The sequence below is a fragment of the Eleutherodactylus coqui genome, chromosome 1 (genome assembly GCF_035609145.1).
Source record: "Eleutherodactylus coqui strain aEleCoq1 chromosome 1, aEleCoq1.hap1, whole genome shotgun sequence".
In the NCBI taxonomy this organism is placed as follows: Eukaryota; Metazoa; Chordata; class Amphibia; order Anura; family Eleutherodactylidae; genus Eleutherodactylus; species Eleutherodactylus coqui.
The window spans coordinates 425,997,777-426,018,823 of record NC_089837.1 but is presented as its reverse complement, the minus strand read 5'-3'; positions in this window follow the sequence as shown (position 1 = coordinate 426,018,823).

Sequence of the window (21,047 nt, the reverse complement as noted above, 5' to 3'; positions counted from 1 at the left end):
ACATAAACAATGGTCAGACGTTAAGCCGTGTAATGGCAGAATCGATATGACTGCAGGGCCAGTTGATGGTGGCTAGCAGGGATTGCAGTTATATATATATATATATATATATATATATATATATATATATATAGATAGATAGATAGATAGATAGATAGATAGATAGATTTATTTTTTTTTACTTTATTTTTGCTTTAAAATTGTAAACTTGTATAAAAACATAATAGATATATAAAGAACATCAAATTCAGAACTAAATATATGGAATCTTTCTAGAGATTTCTACCCTGAGATCTTAATGATCTTTTCAAGAACACATTTCTCATGCCATGCACAAAAATAACTGACTTTTGCCATAGTTTTTTTGTTTCTCTACTGTTTTTTTTCTGTCCACAAAATATTACATTGCAGATGTCTCCTGTGCAAAAAGAAAAGAGAAACATTAAAGAATAACGACAGCCTGTCCCATATCGCCCGGCTTAATTAGAGCTACCAGATGGCCTTAGTTCAAGAGAGACAGACTGAGCAAGTTCTGCTCTTCTGAGTTCAATCCCAATGGATTCTTGAATTTCTATATCTCACTCTAATTTTATAATCTCTTACGATATGTTCAAATTGCTGTTATTGGTTAAGGTACTGGGTAAAAATGTATTGGAGTTTACAATGCAATGCACTTGTAGTGTCACTAACCATACAAGCATTGTGTTTAAAAAATATAGGGCATACACACAAGTACACACATATATGTGTACATACAATATGTGGTCGACTTTTGGTATTAAGATATGCTATGATTTGCACACTTAGATGTTCTACTGTATAATAATTCTTATTTAGTCTTCATTCTGGTTAGGACACATATATATATATATATATATATATATATATATATATATATATATATATATATCAGGGCTCAGGTCAATATAAGTACAATTCTGGGTAATAAATCAACACAGATCTAAATAGATTAAAATAGATTACCTTTATTAATTAAAATATTATAACATCAATTAAAATGGTGGTCGCATAACCACAATCATCTGGGGGTTGATGAAACCAGTGGATAAAACGCACGTCGGTACACAGTATTCATGTAGTCAGTACAATATGGCTATTTTGTGTACGCTACTTTAATTACATCTATGCATGTATTTAATTGGATGTATCTTTGACCATTTGTATGCCATATTTATTTTGGGTATGTGACTATCATTTTAATAGATTTTATTATATTTTGATCAATAAAGATGATCTATCTTAATACTTAGGTCTATGTACATTATGTAGGTTCTCTTTCCGATAAGTTTTATGTATAGCTATCATGCTGCCACAAATGTTATAGTCCTAAAAAATACATCCCCTGCTGAACACAGCTTTCACTTAAGTTTATAAGTATTAGTGTATTTTAGCTACAGATAATTCCTTGAAGGAGAGGAAAATTACAGTCTAAAATTCTATATAGTGCATAATAAATTGCGAAGTGCAAAAGATTGCACCATCACAATGAATTTAAAAACAAAGCTGCCAATATGTGATTGAAGTGTAGACTTTGAGATTTATTCAAGGGATTAAAATATTTAATTGACTCTTTAGGATTTATTTATTACACGAGGTCAGCAAACATGGTCAGGGGTGTTATATATATTTAACAGCACACTGGGACAATGTCCTGCAGGTAGGGCATGAAACTAAAATTGGTGGTCCAAATTTCATGGTATCTACAGGAGTTGTGGGACATTCATCCTTGTCTGTCCCCTCCTCATTCTCCTCTTTCCTCTTCTCTTCCTCTAACTCTTCATACCACCTGGCAGCACCTTTGACATTAGTACAGATATCCTTATGTAACAAAATCCGACTTCCATACAGTGGTGTACATGGTAAATGCCAAAGTATAATCCTAAAACTCATATGTCTAGCCACATAACTCATATGTAGCCACATGGCCAAACAGCTGTTCATGACTCTGCAGGTACAGCCTGCACAATGTGATCCATGCAAGCTCGCGTGTGCCAATGGGACCAACTTGACTTCAGCCCTTCACCTCATCACTCTCAGACACGTACTTTGCCTGGCCCATGTGATGAATCTGATAGTGTAGCATTTCCTAAACAATTACCCAGATTTACATCTAGTGCTGGAAAAGACTAGGAGACTATGGTTGCACTTTCAGCGTTCATGCCCAGCCACCTCCCATCTTGCAGAGGTGCAGTGACAGTTCCAGCTAACACCTAATTGTCTCATGTGCTATTTTCCTACACAGTAGAATTCCACAGTGAATATGTTGCAGAGGCTAAGCCAGTAGCAGAGAACTACCACTGAGTGCCAGATTGTGCTTGATACAATTGTTTGAACATTTGATACTGGGCATTAAGGAGAATGATGTGTTGTCAGAGCAGGAGGAGAAAGAGGGATGAATATCAATCTCCCAACTGTCTAGCTAGTCGGCTATTACTCAACAATGCGGGGAGGGAGGCTTTGGGCAGGAAAGTGGGACCTCTTCTACAACAAATTTCTTCACCCATGGGAGACGTATAGAGTAGGAAGAGTAAGGGATAATATAAGTCTAGAGATAGGGGAGCTGGCAACAAAGAATTCCTACCATCCATCACTAACCCCAGCTTTTGTACATGGATGTGGGACCATCTGGAGGATACTTTTAGGTCTAACCTTGAGGAATGTAGGTCATCACCCTGGGGCTCAGTCACATGGGCGCATCGGCACCCGTACACCGGCGGCGATGTGCCCGTGTGACTGAGCCGTTACTGTAGAAAGAAGACGGCCGTACCTGAAGACAGACGTCTCTCTGCAGCGCTGATGAAAAAACACATGACCGGCAATGAAGCCGGTCACATGTTCTTTCCTCCTGCGCTGCAGAGAGACGTCCGTCTTCAGGTACGGCCGTCTGCTACCTGCAGTAACACGGGCGCCGATGCGCCCGTGTGACTGAGCCCTTAGACACTTTGAGACATAAAAGAGCTTTTATGCTGCAGTGTTTGCAAACGGATTGTCACATAGCCTACATCAAAACATCAGTTTATTACTGGGTTGCCACTCTCAATGTTTTCCCCTACAAGGCCAATTGACAAATCTCATTCCCTCAATGGAGATAAACTTAAAAAGACAGTGCTATCGGGATAGACAGTTAAGCAGCTTGAGCATTGCATTTCTCCATGGTCCTGGGGATTCATGTACAGCTCTGCGGTTCGTGGTAGACGTGCAGGAAGTTGCAGTAGCACCTCTACCGGTGGCAGGGGAAGTCTAACAGAGGTGTGGCACAGTTTTCCAGCTCATCGCACAGCAAAAGCACAGGATAAAATGTACAGTCGCAGGCACCATTTATCCATGATGGTTCAAGAGTATGTCAGCTCTCGCATGGATGTACTCAGATATGACATTGGATTCTTTTAATTCTGGGTGTCTAAGCTGGACGAGTGGCCTGAGCTTGCACAACATGCTTTAGAGGTGCTTCCTTGCCCTGCTGCCAGTGTGCTATCAGAAAGGCTGTTCAGCACAGCTTAGGGTGTGATAGCTGACAGACGCATCCGCCTGTCCACAGACAATATGGATCGCCTAATGTTTATAATAATGAAACAGTATTGGATTTGACCTGACATCTGCACTCCCATTGCAAATTCTACTAATTAGTTAGCATGCTGTCAATTTTTACTTAAATATGACTGAGCATATGTTATGACTATATCAAAGTCCACACTGTTCCCTCCAGGTGCTGGTGGTGGTAGTGGCGATGAAGCTGCTCTCCTTCTCCTGCTACCACCATGTTTCCCCCAACGTCTCCCAAAATAAGAAATATGTCAATCTAGGAAATATGAAGCTACAGTTCTCGTGTTTCCATGAAGAGCACATTGTGCTCTCAAGGTGCTGTTGGTGATGACACTAGTGTTGCTCTCCTTCTCCTGCTTCTGCCATGTTATTCCTACTTCTCCCCAAAATGAAAAATATGTCAACATAGGAATATGGAGCTCCAGCTTTCATGTTTCCATGAGGAGCACACTCTGCCCTCAAGGAGTTGTTGCTGCTGGTGGTGGTGTAACTGCTGCTGCTCTCCTTCTGCTTCTATCATGTGTTATTCTCCTCCTTCTCAGAGAACAAAAAAATTTCTAGAGCACTAGAAAACAGCTGCAGCTCTATGGCTTTTCTTTGGAGTAGGTCTGTACTTGGCAGTTCTATTCACCTAATAGAAATTGTCTGTTACGTGTGCTGCTGGGAGCTGTAGTTCTAAGCTTCCTAGCAGCACAGACCTCACAGGGTTAATTGATTTAGTCCTGTTCTGAGGATGTTGAAAGTGAACAGTGACAGATCCAGTGTCTGTGCAGGTGGCCAGACATCAGGTGTGGATAGTCCTGTTCTGAGGCTGTTGTATGTGAACAGTGACAGGTCCAGTGTCTGTGCAGGTGGCCAGACATCGAGTGTGGATAGTCATGTTCTTGTTATGTTGGTATGCAATATGTTATTATGTTGTGCAACATCTGTTAAGTATGTTCTATGTTGGTATGTTGTATGCAGTATGTTATGTTAGCTATGTTGTATGTTATATGTTGATATGGTATGCATTATGTGATATGTTGATTCTGAGTATGTTGTATGCAGTATGTTGATATGGTATGCATTATGTTATATGTTTGTGCTACATGTATGTTGGTATGCATTATATGTGGTGTGTGAACAGTGACAGGTCCAGTGTCTGTGCAGGTGGCCAGACATCAGGTGTGGATAGTCCGGTTCTAAGGATGTTGTATGTGAACAGTGACAGGTCCAGTGTCTGTGCAGGTGGCCAGACATCAGGTGTGGATAGTCCTGTTCTGAGTATGTTGGTGTTCATATGTATGTTAGACACATTGTGTTATAGTGTCTGTTGCATGCAGTTGTTGGAGCAAGTTTCCCCGTATTTCCCTGCAGATGGTTTGGACACCTGCTGTTCCTCCCCTCCTGGCGTTCTGAGGTGGTGCTCTCAGTAGTGTGTGGTACGGTGACCACACAAGTGCAGCCACTCGCAGGTTTCTCCTTTCCCTTGGCAGGTGCGGCCTCCAAACATCTGATTTCGTGTGCGCGGTGCGAGCTGGTGATGCCGGCCATGATTTTCCTTATAGGCCAGATAGGTGTTCTGGCAGTCCTTTCCCTTGTATGGAGGGTGTTGTGGCTCTATACAACTTTGGTGGCATGCATGTTGTGTCTGAGTTCCATCTCTGTCTGTTACCCATCCTGTGTTACGCAGTCTGTATTCCTGTCCCGGGTTTCGTCCTGCGGCAAGGTGCGCCCAGTCGATGTAATTTGCTATAGACCCCTGTGCGGGAGTTACCAGTGTGTACTTCCTTCTCCTACTGACTGGCTGGCATCCGCATCAGGCCCGTAGTGATAAATCCTGTTCACGCTATGTCAGTAGGGAGGGTAGCCATCTTTCCCCTCTGGATTGTGCATATTCTATGCAGGCTACTGTTCGGTGGCCTTTTGCATAAGGCGCAGTGGTTCTGCTTAGTAATTTCCTTACTTTCTCCCATTTTGCCATCTTTGCCTTGGTGTCAGGTCCTTTTTAGATAAATCCTGTACACGTTCGCGGTTAGGAGGAGTTGCATAATTTTTTTTTTGTTATGCTTAAAGGGTCCAGAGGCTCCTTTTTTAAAGGGGAGGTACTGTTACGTGTGCTGCTGGGATCTGTAGTTTTACGCTTCCTAACAGCACAGACCTCACAGGGTTAATTGATTGAGCTGGCTGGGTGTGGTACTTCCTGCTAGCCAATCTATGGAGTTTGTGCTCCCATATAAACCCAGCTCCTGGTCAGTCTCTGTCTGGTGTTCAAGGTGAGCAGTCATGAATCCTTATCTGTTGAAGCTTGCTGTGTGATCTGTGTCTTTCTGGTTCATGTCCGTTTGTTCATTTATATTCTCTCAGTTTTGTGTTAGCTTGCCGTGTTACTTGCTATCTGTTTCCTGTCCTGTTACACTGTTCTGTGTGAACTCTGCCCGCAATAGAAGGGGACGAGGGGGGGCAAAGCTAAGCTCCCCCCCCCTGCCCCCCCCCCCCCCACCCCCGCCATTGCACAAAGCCAGATGGGAGGAGAGGGGAGGTGAGCCAGCAAGGGGGAGGGAGGGGAGGCCCAAGGGTAAAGCGGGCTTGGCGTGTATGCGCCGGGGCTCGTACCGTCTGAATGGGCGTATAAACGTTAGATTTGTGTGCCCGTTCACATGTTTTCATGGCACCGGTGGGTGCACGTAAAAATGCCTACGGCCGTGTGATGCGGCCCTTAAGATGATTTTCATGGAATTGGACCAATAACAACACAAACTGATTATTCCACAAATCACTCATCACTATCCAATTACTTTTATGCCTTAAAGTTCCCATTGTTTTTCGATAAGTGCAGAGTTCTGTACACTCACAGACAATGTAATAGCTAGGCATGGGAGCAAGGAGATCTTCAATAAGTGGAGAAAGGTACATTTTTCTATAAAAAGATACACTGTATAGTTAATTTTCTTTCCATATAGCTTTTATTTTTGACTAAATAAAATCAACTCGTTTCCACTAATAATTTACATTACATTATTTATTCCCCTTATTGGCTGTGGGGATGTGCCATGCCTTCAACCTTTTCCTATCCAATAAAAGGTTCAAACCAGCACATTCGAATCCTAATATTTTTGCAGATAAAAATGTTTAAAACACACATTTTTCTATATAGTGACCAAATATGATATGGCAAATTACCCCATGTTATATACCCTTTGTTACTCCTTCCAGGTATTTCATTTTTATGAGTATGATGTTATAATGAAAATTACAGTACTTCAAGTCAGTAACAATGAGCACCATGCATGGGGAATTAAGAATTTGGTACATCAGTAATATTTGTATGAAACTTTTCAATAAAAAATTTTGAAACCAAAAATTTCCTTGTGTAGTGAAATTTTTTTTTAAAAAAAGAAGTGGAATTCAATTTTTAAAATGGCAAGTACTAGGTGACCACAGGATAGTTAAAGATTAATAATTGTGGGTTGGTCTTTAAATAGTAAGTGCCATAGTTACTAGAGATGAGCGAGCACCAAAATGCTCGGGTGCTCGTTACTCGGGACGAACTTTTCGCGATGCTCGAGGGTTCGTTTCGAGTAACGAACCCCATTGAAGTCAATGGGCGACCCGAACATTTTTTTATATTGCCGATGCTCGCTAAGGTTTTCATTTGTGAAAATCTGGGCAATTCAAGAAAGTGATGGGAACGACACAGAAACGGATAGGGCAGGCGAGGGGCTACATGTTGGGCTGCATCTCAAGTTCCCTGGTCCCACTATTAAGCCACAATAGCGGCAAGAGTGGGCCCCCCCCCCTCCCAACAACTTTTACTTCTGAAAAGCCCACATTAGCAATGCATACCTTAGCTAAGCACCACACTACCTCCAACAAAGCACAATCACTGCCTGCATGACACTCCGCTGCCACTTCTCCTGGGTTACATGCTGCCCAACACCCCCCCCCCCCCACCACGACCCAGTGTTCACAGCGCACACCAAACTGTCCCTGCCCAGCCTTCAGCTGCCCTCATGCCACGCCACCCTCATGTCTATTTATAAGTGCGTCTGCCAGAGGAAAAGCATGCACACACTGCAGAGGGTTGGCACGGCTAGGCAGCGACCCTCTTTAAAAGGGGCGGGGCGATAGTCCACAATGCTGTACAGAAGCAATGAGAAATCCAATCCTGTGCCACCTCCATCAGGAGCTGCACACGTGGGCATAGCAATGGGGAACCTATGTGCCACACACTATTCATTCTGTCAAGGTGTCTGCATGCCCCAGTCAGACCGCGGTTTTTTATAAATAGTCACAGGCAGGTACAACTCCGCAATGGGAATTTCATGTGCACGCACAGCATAGGTGGCTCCCTGGAACCCACCGGCTGTACATAAATGTATCCCATTGCAGTGCCCTGGACAGCAGAGCTAACGTCAGATTAAATGCAGGTGGGCTTCGGCCCACACTGCATGCCCCAACCTGACCGGGGTTTTTAATTCATAGACACAGGCAGGTACAACTCCCTATTGTGAAGTCCCTGTGGACCGACAGCATGGGTGGGTGCCAGGAAGCCACCGGCGGTACATAAATATATCCCATTGCATTGCCCATCACAGCTGAGGTAATGTCATGTTTAATGCAGGTGGGCTTCGGCCCACACTGCATGCCCCAGTCAGACTGGGGTTCTTTAGAAGTGGACACATGCAGTTACAACTCCCTGTGGACCCACAGCATGGGTGGGTGCCAGGAAGCCACCGGCGGTACATAAATATATCCCATTGCATTGCCCATTACAGCTGAGGTAATGTCATGTTTAATGCAGGTGGGCTTCGGCCCACACTGCATGCCCCAGTCAGACTGGGGTTCTTTAGAAGTGGACACATGCAGTTACAACATGCTGTGGACCCACAGCATGGTTGCGTGCCAGGAAGCCACCGGCGGTACATAAATATATCCCATTGCATTGCCCATCACAGCTGAGGTAATGTCATGTTTAATGCAGGTGGGCTTCGGCCCACGCTGCATGCCCCAGTCAGACTGGGGTTCTTTAGAAGTGGACATATGCAGTTACAACTCCCTGTGGACCCACAGCATGGGTGGGTGCCAGGAAGCCACCGGCGGTACATAAATATATCCCATTGCATTCCCCATCACAGCTGAGGTAATGTCATGTTTAATGCAGGTGGGCTTCGGCCCACACTGCATGCCCCAGTCAGACTGGGGTTCTTTAGAAGTGGACACATGCAGTTACAACTCCCTGTGGACCCACAGCATGGGTGGCTCCCTGGAACCCACCGGCGGTACATAAATATATCCCATTGCAGTGCCCAACACAGCTGATGTAACGTCAGCTGTAATGCAGGTGGGCTAAAAATTAATTTGATTACACTGTAGGCGAGCGCCCCCAAAAATTGGTGTACCAACAGTACTAATGTACTTGAGAAAAATTGCCCATGCCCAACCAAGAGGGCAGGTGAAACCCATTAATCGCTTTGGTTAATGTGGCTTAATTGGTAACTAGGCCTGGAGGCAGCCCAGTTAAAATAAAAATTGGTTGAGGTGAAAGTTTCAACGCTTTAATGAGCATTGAAACGTATAAAAATTGTTTAGAAAAATTATATGACTGAGCCTTGTGGGCCTAAGAAAAATTGCCCATTCGGCGTGATTATGTGAGGTTTAAGGAGGAGGAGCAGGAGGAGGAGGAGGAATATTATACACCGATTGATGAAGCAAAAAGGTCCCTGTTTTTGATGGTGATAGAGAACGATGCTTCCATCCACGGGTACAGCTTACGTATTGCTTAGGTATCGCTGCTGTCCGCTGGTGAAGAAGAGAAGTATGGGGAAATCCAGGCTTTGTTCATCTTGATGAGTGTAAGCCTGTCGGCCCTGTCGGTTGAAAGGTGGGTACGCTTATCCGTGATGATTCCCCCAGCCACACTAAACACACTCTCTGACAAGACGCTAGCCACAGGACAAGCAAGCACCTCCAGGGCATACAGCGCGAGTTCAGGCCACGTGTCCAGCTTCGACACCCAGTAGTTGTAGGGGGCAGAGGCGTCACGGAGGACGGTCGTGCGATCGGCTACGTACTCCCTCACCATCCTTTTACAGTGCTCCCGCCAACTCAGCCTTGACTGGGGACCGGTGACACAGTCTTGCTGGGGAGCCAGAAAGCTGGCAAAGGCCTTGGAGGATGGTCGCCTGCCTGCGCTGTACATGCTGCCTGATCTCTGCGCCTCCCCTGCTACCTGGCCCTCGGAAATGCGCCTTCGGCCACTAGCGCTGTCGTATGGGAAGTTTACCATCAGTTTGTCCACCAGCGCCCTGTGGTATAGCATCATTCTCGAACCCCTTTCCTCTTCGGGAATGAGAGTGGAAAGGTTCTCCTTATACCGTGGGTCGAGCAATGTGTACACCCAGTAATCCGTAGTGGCCAGAATGCGTGTAACGCGAGGGTCACGAGAAAGGCATCCTAACATGAAGTCAGCCATGTGTACCAGGGTACCTGTACGCAACACATGGCTGTCCTCACTAGGAAGATCACTTTCAGGATCCTCCTCCTCCTCCTCCTCTGGCCATACACGCTGAAAGGATGACAGGCAAGCAGCATGTGTACCCTCAGCAGTGGGCCAAGCTGTCTCTTCCCCCTCCTCCTCATGCTCCTCCCCCTCCTCCTCCTCCTCCTCCTCTGGCTATACACGCTGAAAGGATGACAGGCAAGCAGCATGTGTACCCTCAGCAGTGGGCCAAGCTGTCTCTTCCCCCTCCTCCTCATGCTCCTCCCCCTCCTCCTCCTCCTCAACGCGCTGAGATATAGACATAAGGGTGCTCTGACTATCCAGCGACATACTGTCTTCCCCCGCCTCCAATTCCGAGCGCAAAGCGTCTGCCTTTATGCTTTGCAGGGAACTTCTCAAGAGGCAAAGCAGAGGAATGGTGACGCTAATGATTGCAGCATCCCCGCTCAGCATCTGGGTAGACTCCTCAAAGTTTCCAAGGACCTGGCAGATGGCTGCCAACCAGGCCCACTCTTCTGTAAAGAATTGAGGAAGTTGACTCCCACTACGCCGCCCATGTTGGAGTTGGTATTCTGCAATAGCTCTACGCTGCTCATAGAGCCTGGCCAACATGTGGAGCGTAGAGTTCCACTGTGTGGGCACGTCGCACAGCAATCGGTGCACTGGCAGATGAAACCGATGTTGCAGGGTCCGCAGGGTGGCAGCGTCCGTCTTGGGGTTGCGGAAATGTGCGCTGACGCGGCGCACCTTTCCGAGCAGGTATGACAAGTGTGGGTAGCTTTTCAGAAAGCGCTGAACCACCAAATTAAAGACATGGGCCAGGCATGGCACGTGCGTGAGGCTGCCAAGCTGCAGAGCCGCCACCAGGTTACAGCCGTTGTCACACACGACCATGCCCGGTTGGAGGCTCAACGGCGCAAGCCAGCAGTCGGTCTGCTCTGTCAGACCTTGCAGCAGTTCGTGGGCCGTGTGCCTCTTCTCTCCTAAGCTGAGTAGTTTCAGCACGGCCTGCTGACGCTTGCCCACCGCTGTGCTGCCATGCCGCGCGACACCGACTGCTGGCGACGTGCTGCTGCTGACACATCTTGATTGCGAGACAGAGGTTGCGTAGGAGGAGGAGGAGGGTGGTTTAGTGGAGGAAGCATACACCGCCGCAGATACCACCACCGAGCTGGGGCACGCAATTCGGGGGGTGGGTAGGACGTGAGCGGTCCCAGGCTCTGACTCTGTCCCAGCCTCCACTAAATTCACCCAGTGTGCCGTCAGGGAGATATAGTGGCCCTGCCCGCCTGTGCTTGTCCACGTGTCTGTTGTTAAGTGGACCTTGGCAGTAACCACGTTGGTGAGGGCGCGTACAATGTTGCGGGAGACGTGGTCGTGCAGGCCTGGGACGGCACATCGGGAAAAGTAGTGCCGACTGGGAACCGAGTAGCGCCGGGCCGCCGCCGCCATCATGCTTTTGAAAGCCTCCGTTTCCACAAGCCTATACGGCAGCATCTCCAGGCTGATCAATTTGGCAATGTGCACGTTTAACGCTTGAGCGTGCGGGTGCGTGGCGGCGTACTTGCGCTCGCGCTCAAACAGTGGCGCTAGCGACGTCTGGATGCTGCGCTGAGAGACATTGCTGGATGGGGCCGAGGACAGCGGAGGTGAGGGTGTGGGTGCAGGCAGGTAGGCACTCATGCCTGTGTCCTCAGAGGGGGGTTGGATCTCAGTGGCAGGTTGGGGCACAGGGGGAGAGGCAGTGGTGCAAACCGGAGGCGGTGAACGGCCTTCATCCCACCTTGTGGGGTGCTTGGCCATCATATGCCTGCGCATGCTGGTGGTGGTGCCTCCCCAGCTGATCTTGGCGCGACCAAGGTTGCACACCACTGTTCGTCGGTCTTCAGGCGTCTCTGTGAAAAACTGCCACACCGTAGAGCACCTTGACCTCTGCAGGGTGGCATGGCGCGAGGGGGCGCTTTGGGAAACAGTTGGTGGATTATTCGGTCTGGCCTTGCCTCTACCCCTGGCCACCGCACTGGCTCGGCCTGTGCCCACACCCTGACTTGGGCCTCCGCGTCCTCGCCCGCGTCCACGTCCTCTAGGCCTACCCCTACCCCTCAGCATGGTGTATTACCAGTAGTGCAGAAGGCCCTGGAGTATGTCAAAGAACTGCAGAGTGTTGCACTGTGAACTGCAATACAGCGATGATTTCACAGCCCAGACAGAGCCAGGAAATAATTTTGCGCAAGCCTGCTGTAACACTTAGCTGGCTGCGTATGAATTTGGAGAACTACTACACCCAGCAGAGACCCAGAACACTGAGGACAGTGACAGGCAGCCCAAATAGATTTTTTTCCCAAAATTTTTTTGCAAAGGCCCACTGCCTATATTCAATCAATATGTCTTCTGTCCCTGCCTAAGCGCTTCTGGCCCTGGAGTATTACTGCAGGGTGCAATGCTCTGCACGGCCGATATACCAAAAAAAAAAAAATGTGCAACACTGCAAAAAGCAGCCTCCACAGTACTGCACACGGTTAGATGTGGCCCTAAGAAGGACCGTTGGGGTTCTTGAAGCCTAAAATACTCCTAACACTCTCCCTATAGCAGCTCCACCAAGATAGCACTTTCCCTCCTCTATGTCAGAACGCATTTGTGGCGAGCCGCGGGAGGTACCGATTTTTATACTCGGGTGACACCTGATCTCACCAGCCACTCACTGCAGGGGGGTGGTATAGGGCTTGAATGCCTTCCTTGTCTTTCTATTGGCCAGAAAAGCGCGCAAACGAGTACGTTCGCTCATCTCTAATAGTTACTCTATATATAAGAACCAATATGCCAACTCTCCATGATTGCCTATTGAATATACTATTATATATAATCTATAAAACAGTTAATGTATAAGACATATTTAATATTGATTTTTTTTCTAGAGATGAGCGAGCACCCAAATGCTCAGGTTCTCGTTATTCGAGTCAAGCTTTTTGTAAAATTCGAGAGTTTTACTCGAGTAATGAACCCCATTGACTACGATGGGAGACTCAAGCATTTTTGTATGTTGGCTGCCGGGTCCCAAGCTTTTTTTTTGGTCTGTGTGTTCTCTTTAGAGATGAGCGAACGTACTCGTCCGAGCTTGATACTCGTTTGAGTATTAGCGTGTTCGAGATGCTCGTTACTCGTAACGAGTACCACGCGATGTTCGGGTTACTTTCACTTTCATCTCTGAGACGTTAGCGCGCTTTTCTGGCCAATTGAAAGACAGGGAAGGCATTACAACTTCCCCCTGCGACGTTCAAGCGCTATACCACCCCCCTGCAGTGAGTGGCTGGGGAGATCAGGTGTCACCCGAGTATAAACATCGGCCCCTCCCGCGGCTCGCCTCAGATGCGTTGTGACATAGCTGAGGGACAGTTGTATCGTGTTGGAGCTGCTATAGGGAGAGTGTTAGGAGTTAATGTAGGCTTCAAGAACCCCAACGGTCCTTCTTAGGGCCACATCTAACCGTGTGCAATACTGTGGAGGCTGCTTTTAGCAGTGTTGCACATTTTTTTTTTTTTGTATATCGGCCGTGCAGAGCATTGCGCCCTGCAGTAATAGTCCAGGGACAGAAGTGTGGAGGCAGGGAGAGTGTTAGGAGTTATTGTAGGCTTCAAGAACCCCAACGGTCCTTCTTAGGGCCACATCTAACCGTGTGCAGTACTGTGGAGGCTGCTTTTAGCAGTGTTGCACATTTTTTTTCTTTGGTATATCGGCCGTGCAGAGCATTGCGCCCTGCAGTAATACTACAGGGACAGAAGTGTGTAGGCAGGGCCAGAAGACATATATTATTGATTGAATATACGCAGTGGTCCTTTTCAAAAAAATATAGGAAAAAAATCTATTTGGCCTGCCTGTCACTGTGCTCAGTGTTCTGGGTCCGTGTCTGCTGGGGGTAGTAGTTCTCCAAATAAATACGCAGCCAGCTAAGTGTTACAGCAGGCTTGCGCCAAATTATTTCCTGGCTCTGAAATCACCGCTCTGTTGCAGTTAATAACAGTGCAACACTGCAGTTCCGTGACACACACTGCAGGGACAGAATTGTGTAGGCAGGGCCAGAAGACATATATTATTGATTGAATATACGCAGTGTGGTCCTTTTCAAAAAAATATTGGAAAAAAATCTATTTGGCCTGCCTGTCACTGTGCTGCTCAGTGTTCTGGGTCCGTGTCTGCTGGGGGTATTAGTTCTCCAAATAAATACGCAGCCAGCTAAGTGTTACAGCAGGCGTGCGCCAAATTATTTTGTGGCTCTGAAATCACCGCTCTGTTGCAGTTAATAACAGTGCAACACTGCAGTTCCGTGACACACACTGCAGGGACAGAATTGTGTAGGCAGGGCCAGAAGACATATATTATTGATTGAATATACGCAGTGTGGTCCTTTTCGAAAAAATATTTGAAAAAAATCTATTTGGCCTGCCTGTCACTGTGCTGCTCAGTGTTCTGGGTCCGTGTCTGCTGGGGGTATTAGTTCTCCAAATAAATACGCAGCCAGCTAAGTGTTACAGCAGGCGTGCGCCAAATTATTTCGTGGCTCTGAAATCACCGCTTTGTTGCAGTTAATAACAGTGCAACACTGCAGTTCCGTGACACACACTGCAGGGACAGAATTGTGTAGGCAGGGCCAGAAGACATATATTATTGATTGAATATACGCAGTGTGGTCCTTTTCAAAAAAATATTGGAAAAAAATTATTTGGCCTGCCTGTCACTGTGCTGCTCAGTGTTCTGGGTCCATGTCTGCTGGGGGTATTAGTTCTCCAAATAAATACGCAGCCAGCTAAGTGTTACAGCAGGCGTGCGCCAAATTATTTACTCGGGTTCCGTAAACGAAGTCAGCCTCCAACCACAGGTCAATAAGCGGCACATTTAATTACAGCGTTCTGTTTCTGCACTACTGCTAATACACCATGCTGAGGGGTAGGGGTAGGCCTATAGGACGTGGACGCAGGCGAGGACGCGGAGGCCCAAGTCAGGGTGTGGGCACAGGCCGAGCCAGTGCTGTGGCCAGGGGTAGAGGCAGGGCCAGACCGAATAATCCACCAACTGTTTCCCAAAGCGCCCCCTCGCGCCATGCCACCCTGCAGAGGTCAAGGTGCTCTACGGTGTGGCAGTTTTTCACAGAGACGCCTGACGACCGACGAACAGTGGTGTGCAACCTTTGTCGCGCCAAGATCAGCTGGGGAGGCACCACCAGCATGCACAGGCATATGATGGCCAAGCACCCCACAAGGTGGGACGATGCCCGTTCGTCGCCTCCGGTTTGCACCACTGCCTCTCCCCCTGTGCCCCAACCTGCCACTGAGATCCAACCCCCCTCTGAGGACACAGGCAGTACCGTTTCCTGGCCTGCACCCACACCCTCACCTCCGCTGTCCTCGGCCCCATCCAGCAATGTCTCTCAGCGTAGCGTCCAGTCATCGCTAGCGCCACTGTTTGAGCGCAAGCGCAAGTACGACGCCACGCACCCGCACGCTCAAGCGTTAAACATGCACATTGCAAAATTGATCAGCCTAGAGATGCTGCAGTATAGGCTTGTGGAAACGGAGGCTTTCAAAAGCATGATGGCGGCGGCGGCCCCACGCTACTCGGTTCCCAGTCGCCACTACTTTTCCCGATGTGCCGTCCCAGGCCTGCACGACCACGTCTCCCGCAACATTGTACGCGCACTCACCAACGCGGTTACTGCCAAGGTCCACTTAACAACAGACACGTGGACAAGCACAGGCGGGCAGGGCCACTATATCTCCCTGACGGCACATTGGGTGAATTTAGTGGAGGCTGGGACAGAGTCAGAGCCTGGGACCGCTCACGTCCTACCCACCCCCCGAATTGCGTGCCCCAGCTCGGTGGTGGTATCTGCTTCCTCCACTAAACCACCCTCCTCCTCCTCCTCTGCAACCTCTATCTCGCAATCAAGATGTGTCAGCAGCAGCAGCACGTCGGCAGCAGTCGGTGTCACGCGGCGTGGCAGCACAGCGGTGGGCAAGCGTCAGCAGGCCGTGCTGAAACTATTCAGCTTAGGAGAGAAGAGCCACACGGCCCACGAACTGCTGCAGGGTCTGACAGAGCAGACCGACCGCTGGCTTGCGCCGCTGAGCCTCCGACCGGGCATGGTCGTGTGTGACAACGGCTGTAACCTGGTGGCAGCTCTGCAGCTCGGCAGCCTCACGCACGTGCCATGCCTGGCCCATGTCTTTAATTTGGTGGTTCAGTGCTTTCTGAAAAGCTACCCCCACTTGTCATACCTGCTCGGAAAGGTGCGCCAGCTCTGTGCACATTTCCGCAAATCCCACACGCACGCTGCCACCCTGCGGACACTGCAACATCGGTTTAATCTGCCAGTGCACCGACTGCTGTGCGACGTGCCCACACAGTGGAACTCTACGCTCCACATGTTGGCCAGACTCTATGAGCAGAGTAGAGCTATAGTGGAATACCAACTCCAACTTGCGCGGCGCAGTGGGAGTTAGCCTCCTCAATTATTTACAGAAGAGTGGGCCTGGTTGGCAGCCATCTGCCAGGTCCTTGGAAAATTTGAGGAGTCTACCCAGATGGTGAGCGGGGATGCTGCAATCATTAGCGTCACCATTCCTCTGCTTTGCCTCTTGAGAAGTTCCCTGCAAAGCATAAAGGCAGACGCTTTGGAATCAGAAACGGAGGCGGGGGAAGACAGTATGTCGCTGGATAGTCAGAGCAACCTCATGTCTATATCTCAGCGCGTTGAGGAGGAGGGGGAGGAGCATGAGGAGGAGGGGGAAGAGACAGCTTGGCCCACTGCTGAGGGGACAGATGCTGCTTGCCTGTCATCCTTTCAGCGTGTATGGCCAGAGGAGGAGGAGGAGGAGGGGGAGGAGCATGAGGAGGAGGGGGAAGAGACAGCTTGGCCCACTCCTGAGGGTACAGATGCAGCTTGCCTGTCATCCTTTCAGCGTGTATGGCCAGAGGAGGAGGAGGAGGAGGATCCTGAAAGTGATCTTCCGAGTGAGGACAGCCATGTGTTGCGTACAGGTACCCTGGTACACATGGCTGACTTCATGTTAGGATGCCTTTCTCGTGACCCTCGCGTTACACGCATTCTGGCCACTACGGATTACTGGGTGTACACACTGCTCGATCCACGGTATAAGGAGAGCCTTTCCACTCTCATTCCCAAAGAGGAAAGGGGTTCGAGAATAATGCTATACCACAGGGCGCTGGTGGACAAACTGATGGTAAACTTCCCATCCGACAGCGCTAGTGGCCAAAGGCGCATTTCCGCGGCCCAGGTAGCAGGGGAGGCGCAGAGATCAGGCAGCATGTACAGCGCAGGCAGGGGAACACTCTCTAAGGCCTTTGACAGCTTTCTGGCTCCCCAGCAAGACTGTGTTACCGGTCCCCAGTCAAGGCTGAGTCGGCGGGAGCACTGTAAAAGGATGGTGAGGGAGTACGTAGCGGATTGCACGACCGTCCTCGTTGACGCATCTGCCCCCTACAACTACTGGGTGTTGAAGCTGGACACGTGGCCTGAACTCGCGCTGTATGCCCTGGAGGTACTTGCTTGTCCTGCAGCTAGCGTCTTGTCAGAGAGTGTGTTTAGTGTGGCTGGGGGAATCATCACGGATAAGCGTACCCACCTGTCAACCGACAGTGCCGACAGGCTTACACTCATCAAGATGAACAAAGCCTGGATTTCCCCAGACTTCTCCACCAGCGGACAGCAGCGATACCTAAGCAATACGTAGGCTGCACCCGCGGATAGAAGCATTGTTCTCTATCACCATCAAAAACGGGGACCTTTTTGCTTCATCAATCTGTGTATAATATTCCTCCTCCTCCTCCTCCTGCTCCTCCTCCTGAAACCTGACGTAATCACGCCGAACGTGCAATTTTTCTTAGGCCCACAAGGCTCAGTCATATAATTTTTCTAAACAATTTTTATACATTTCAATGCTCATTAAAGCGTTGAAACTTTCACATCAACCAATTTTTATTTTAACTGGGCTGCCTCCAGGCCAAGTTACCAATTACGCCACATTAACCAAAGCCATTAATGGGTTTCACCTGCCCTCTCGGTTGGGCATGGGCAATTTTTCTCAAGTACATTAGTAATAAGTGTAATCCATAAGTGTAATCCAATTAATTTTTTGCCCACCTGTATTACAGCTGACATAACATCAGCTGTGATGGGCAATGCAATGGGATATTTTTATGTACCGCCGGTGGCTTCCTGGCACCCACCCATGCTGTGGGTCCACAGGGAGTTGTAAATGCATCTGTGTCCACTTCTAAAGAACCCCAGTCTGACTGGGGCATGCAGTGTGGGCCGAAGCCCACCTGCATTAAACATGACATTATTACCTCAGCTGTGATGGGCAATGCAATGGGATATTTTTATGTACCGCCGGTGGGTTCCAGGGAGCCACCCATGCTGTGGGTCCACAGGGAGTTGTAAATGCATCTGTGTCCACTTCTAAAGAACCCCAGTCTGACTGGGCATGCAGTGTGGGCCGAAGCCCTCCTGCATTAAACATGACATTACTACCTCAGCTGTGATGGGCAACGCAATGGGATATTTTTATGTACCGCCGCTGGTGGCTTCCTGGCACCCACCCATGCTGTGGGTCCACAGGGAGTTGTAAATGCATTTGTGTCCACTTCTAAAGAACCCCAGTCTGACTGGGGCATGCAGTGTGGGCCGAAGCCCACCTGCATTAAACATGACATTATTACCTCAGCTGTGATGGGCAATGCAATGGGATATTTTTATGTACCGCCGGTGGGTTCCTGGGAGCCACCCATGCTGTGGGTCCACAGGGAGTTGTAAATGCATCTGTGTCCACTTCTAAAGAATCCCAGTCTGACTGGGCATGCAGTGTGGGCCGAAGCCCTCCTGCATTAAACATGACATTACTACCTCAGCTGTGATGGGCAATGCAATGGGATATTTTTATGTACCGCCGGTGGCTTCCTGGCACCCACCCATGCTGTGGGTCCACAGGGAGTTGTAAATGCATCGGTGTCCACTTCTAAAGAACCCCAGTCTGACTGGGGCATGCAGTGTGGGCCGAAGCCCACCTTCATTAAACATGACATTATTACCTCAGCTGGGATGGGCAATGCAATGGGATATTTTTATGTACCGCCGGTGGGTTCCAGGGAGCCACCCATGCTGTGGGTCCACAGGGAGTTGTAAATGCATCTGTGTCCACTTCTAAAGAACCCCAGTCAGACTGGGGCATGCAGTGTGGGCCGAAGCCCACCTGCATTTAATCTGACGTTAGCTCTGCTGTCCAGGGCACTGCAATGGGATACATTTATGTACAGCGGGTGGGTTCCAGGGAGCCACCCATGCTGTGGGTGCACACGGAATTCCCATTGCGGAGTTGTACCTGCCTGTGACTATTTATAAAAAACTGCGGTCTGACTGGGGCATGCAGACACCTTGACAGAATGAATAGTGTGTGGCACATGGGTTCCCCATTGCTATGCCCACGTGTGCAGCTCCTGATGGCGGTGGCACAGGATTAAATTTCTCATTGCTTCTGTACAGCATTGTGGGCTATCGCCCCGCCCCTTTTAAAGAGGGTCGCTGCCTAGCAGTGCCAACCGTCTGCAGTGTGTGCCTGCGGTTCCTCTGGCAGACGCACTTATAAATAGACATGAGTGTGGCGTGGCATGAGGGCAGCTGAAGGCTGCGCAGGGACACTTTGGTGTGCGCTGTGGACACTGGGTCGTGGGGGGGGGTTGGGCAGCATGTAACCCAGGAGAAGTGGCAGCGGAGTGTCATGCAGGCAGTTATTGTGCTTTATTGGAGGTAGTGTGGTGCTTAGCTAAGGTATGCATTGCTAATGAGGGCTTTTCAGAAGTAAAAGTTGTTGGGGGGGGCCCACTCTTGCCGCTATTGTGGCTTAATAGTGGGACCTGTGAACTTGAGATGCAGCCCAACATGTAGCCCCTCGTCTGCCCTATCCGTTGCTGTGTCATTTCCATCACTTTCTTGGGTTTTGCAGACTTTCACACATGAAAACCTTAGCGAGCATCGGCGATATACAAAAATGCTCGGGTCGCCCATTGACTTCAATGGGGTTCGTTATTCGAAACGAACCCTCGAGCATCGCGAAAAGTTTGTCTCGAGTAACGAGCACCCGAGCATTTTGGTGCTCGCTCATCTCTAGTTCTCTTCCTCTCTCTCCCTCTCCCTCTCCCATCGAGTATGCTAATACTTGAACGAGCATCAAGCTCGGAAGAGTACGTTCGCTCAACTCTATTTTTTTTATCACAGAAGGGGAAATAAAAAATTAAAAACAATCACAGAAAATGGCAGTTACTTACTGACTGAGGAGAGCATATAGATGCATCCTCCTCTCACCAGGCAGGTAGCTGACTACCAAATGGAGGAGCAAATAACACCTGTGCAGGTGCTTAACACCGTGTGAGTGGTTGTTTTATCGGTGTCCTGCACAGGTGTTATTTGCTCCTCCATTTGGTAGTCAGCTACCTGCATGGTGAGAGGAGGATGCATCTATATGCTCTCCTCAGCCAGTAAGTAACGGCCATTTTCTGTGATTGTACTCTATTTTTTTCCCATCGTGAAGACCTCTTTCAGTGACAAATCATCACTACACGCTTTAGAAATCTTACCATTAGCTACAATGGTCCCACACAGTAACATTTCCCACACTGTGTCCCAAAAAAAAAATAACGCCCCTTTGTGGCATTATTATTTAGATTACCCCCTTAATTGTAGTCCCCACAGAAATTAGATTCCTTTCTTGTAGACCTCACAGTAATAAGATTCCGCCTTATGGCGCAACAGTATTAGGTCTTCATTGTGTCCGCTCCCACAGTAACTCAATTCTCCCTTTATGGCCCTCATGCAGTAAAACAAACCAAAAAACTATACTCACCTCTTGACTCCTGGCTTCACCTTCTTTTTTTACTGTCTCACTAGTCTCTCCTTTCCTCCCAGCATCTGCTCATATGGTCAGATCATGTAACC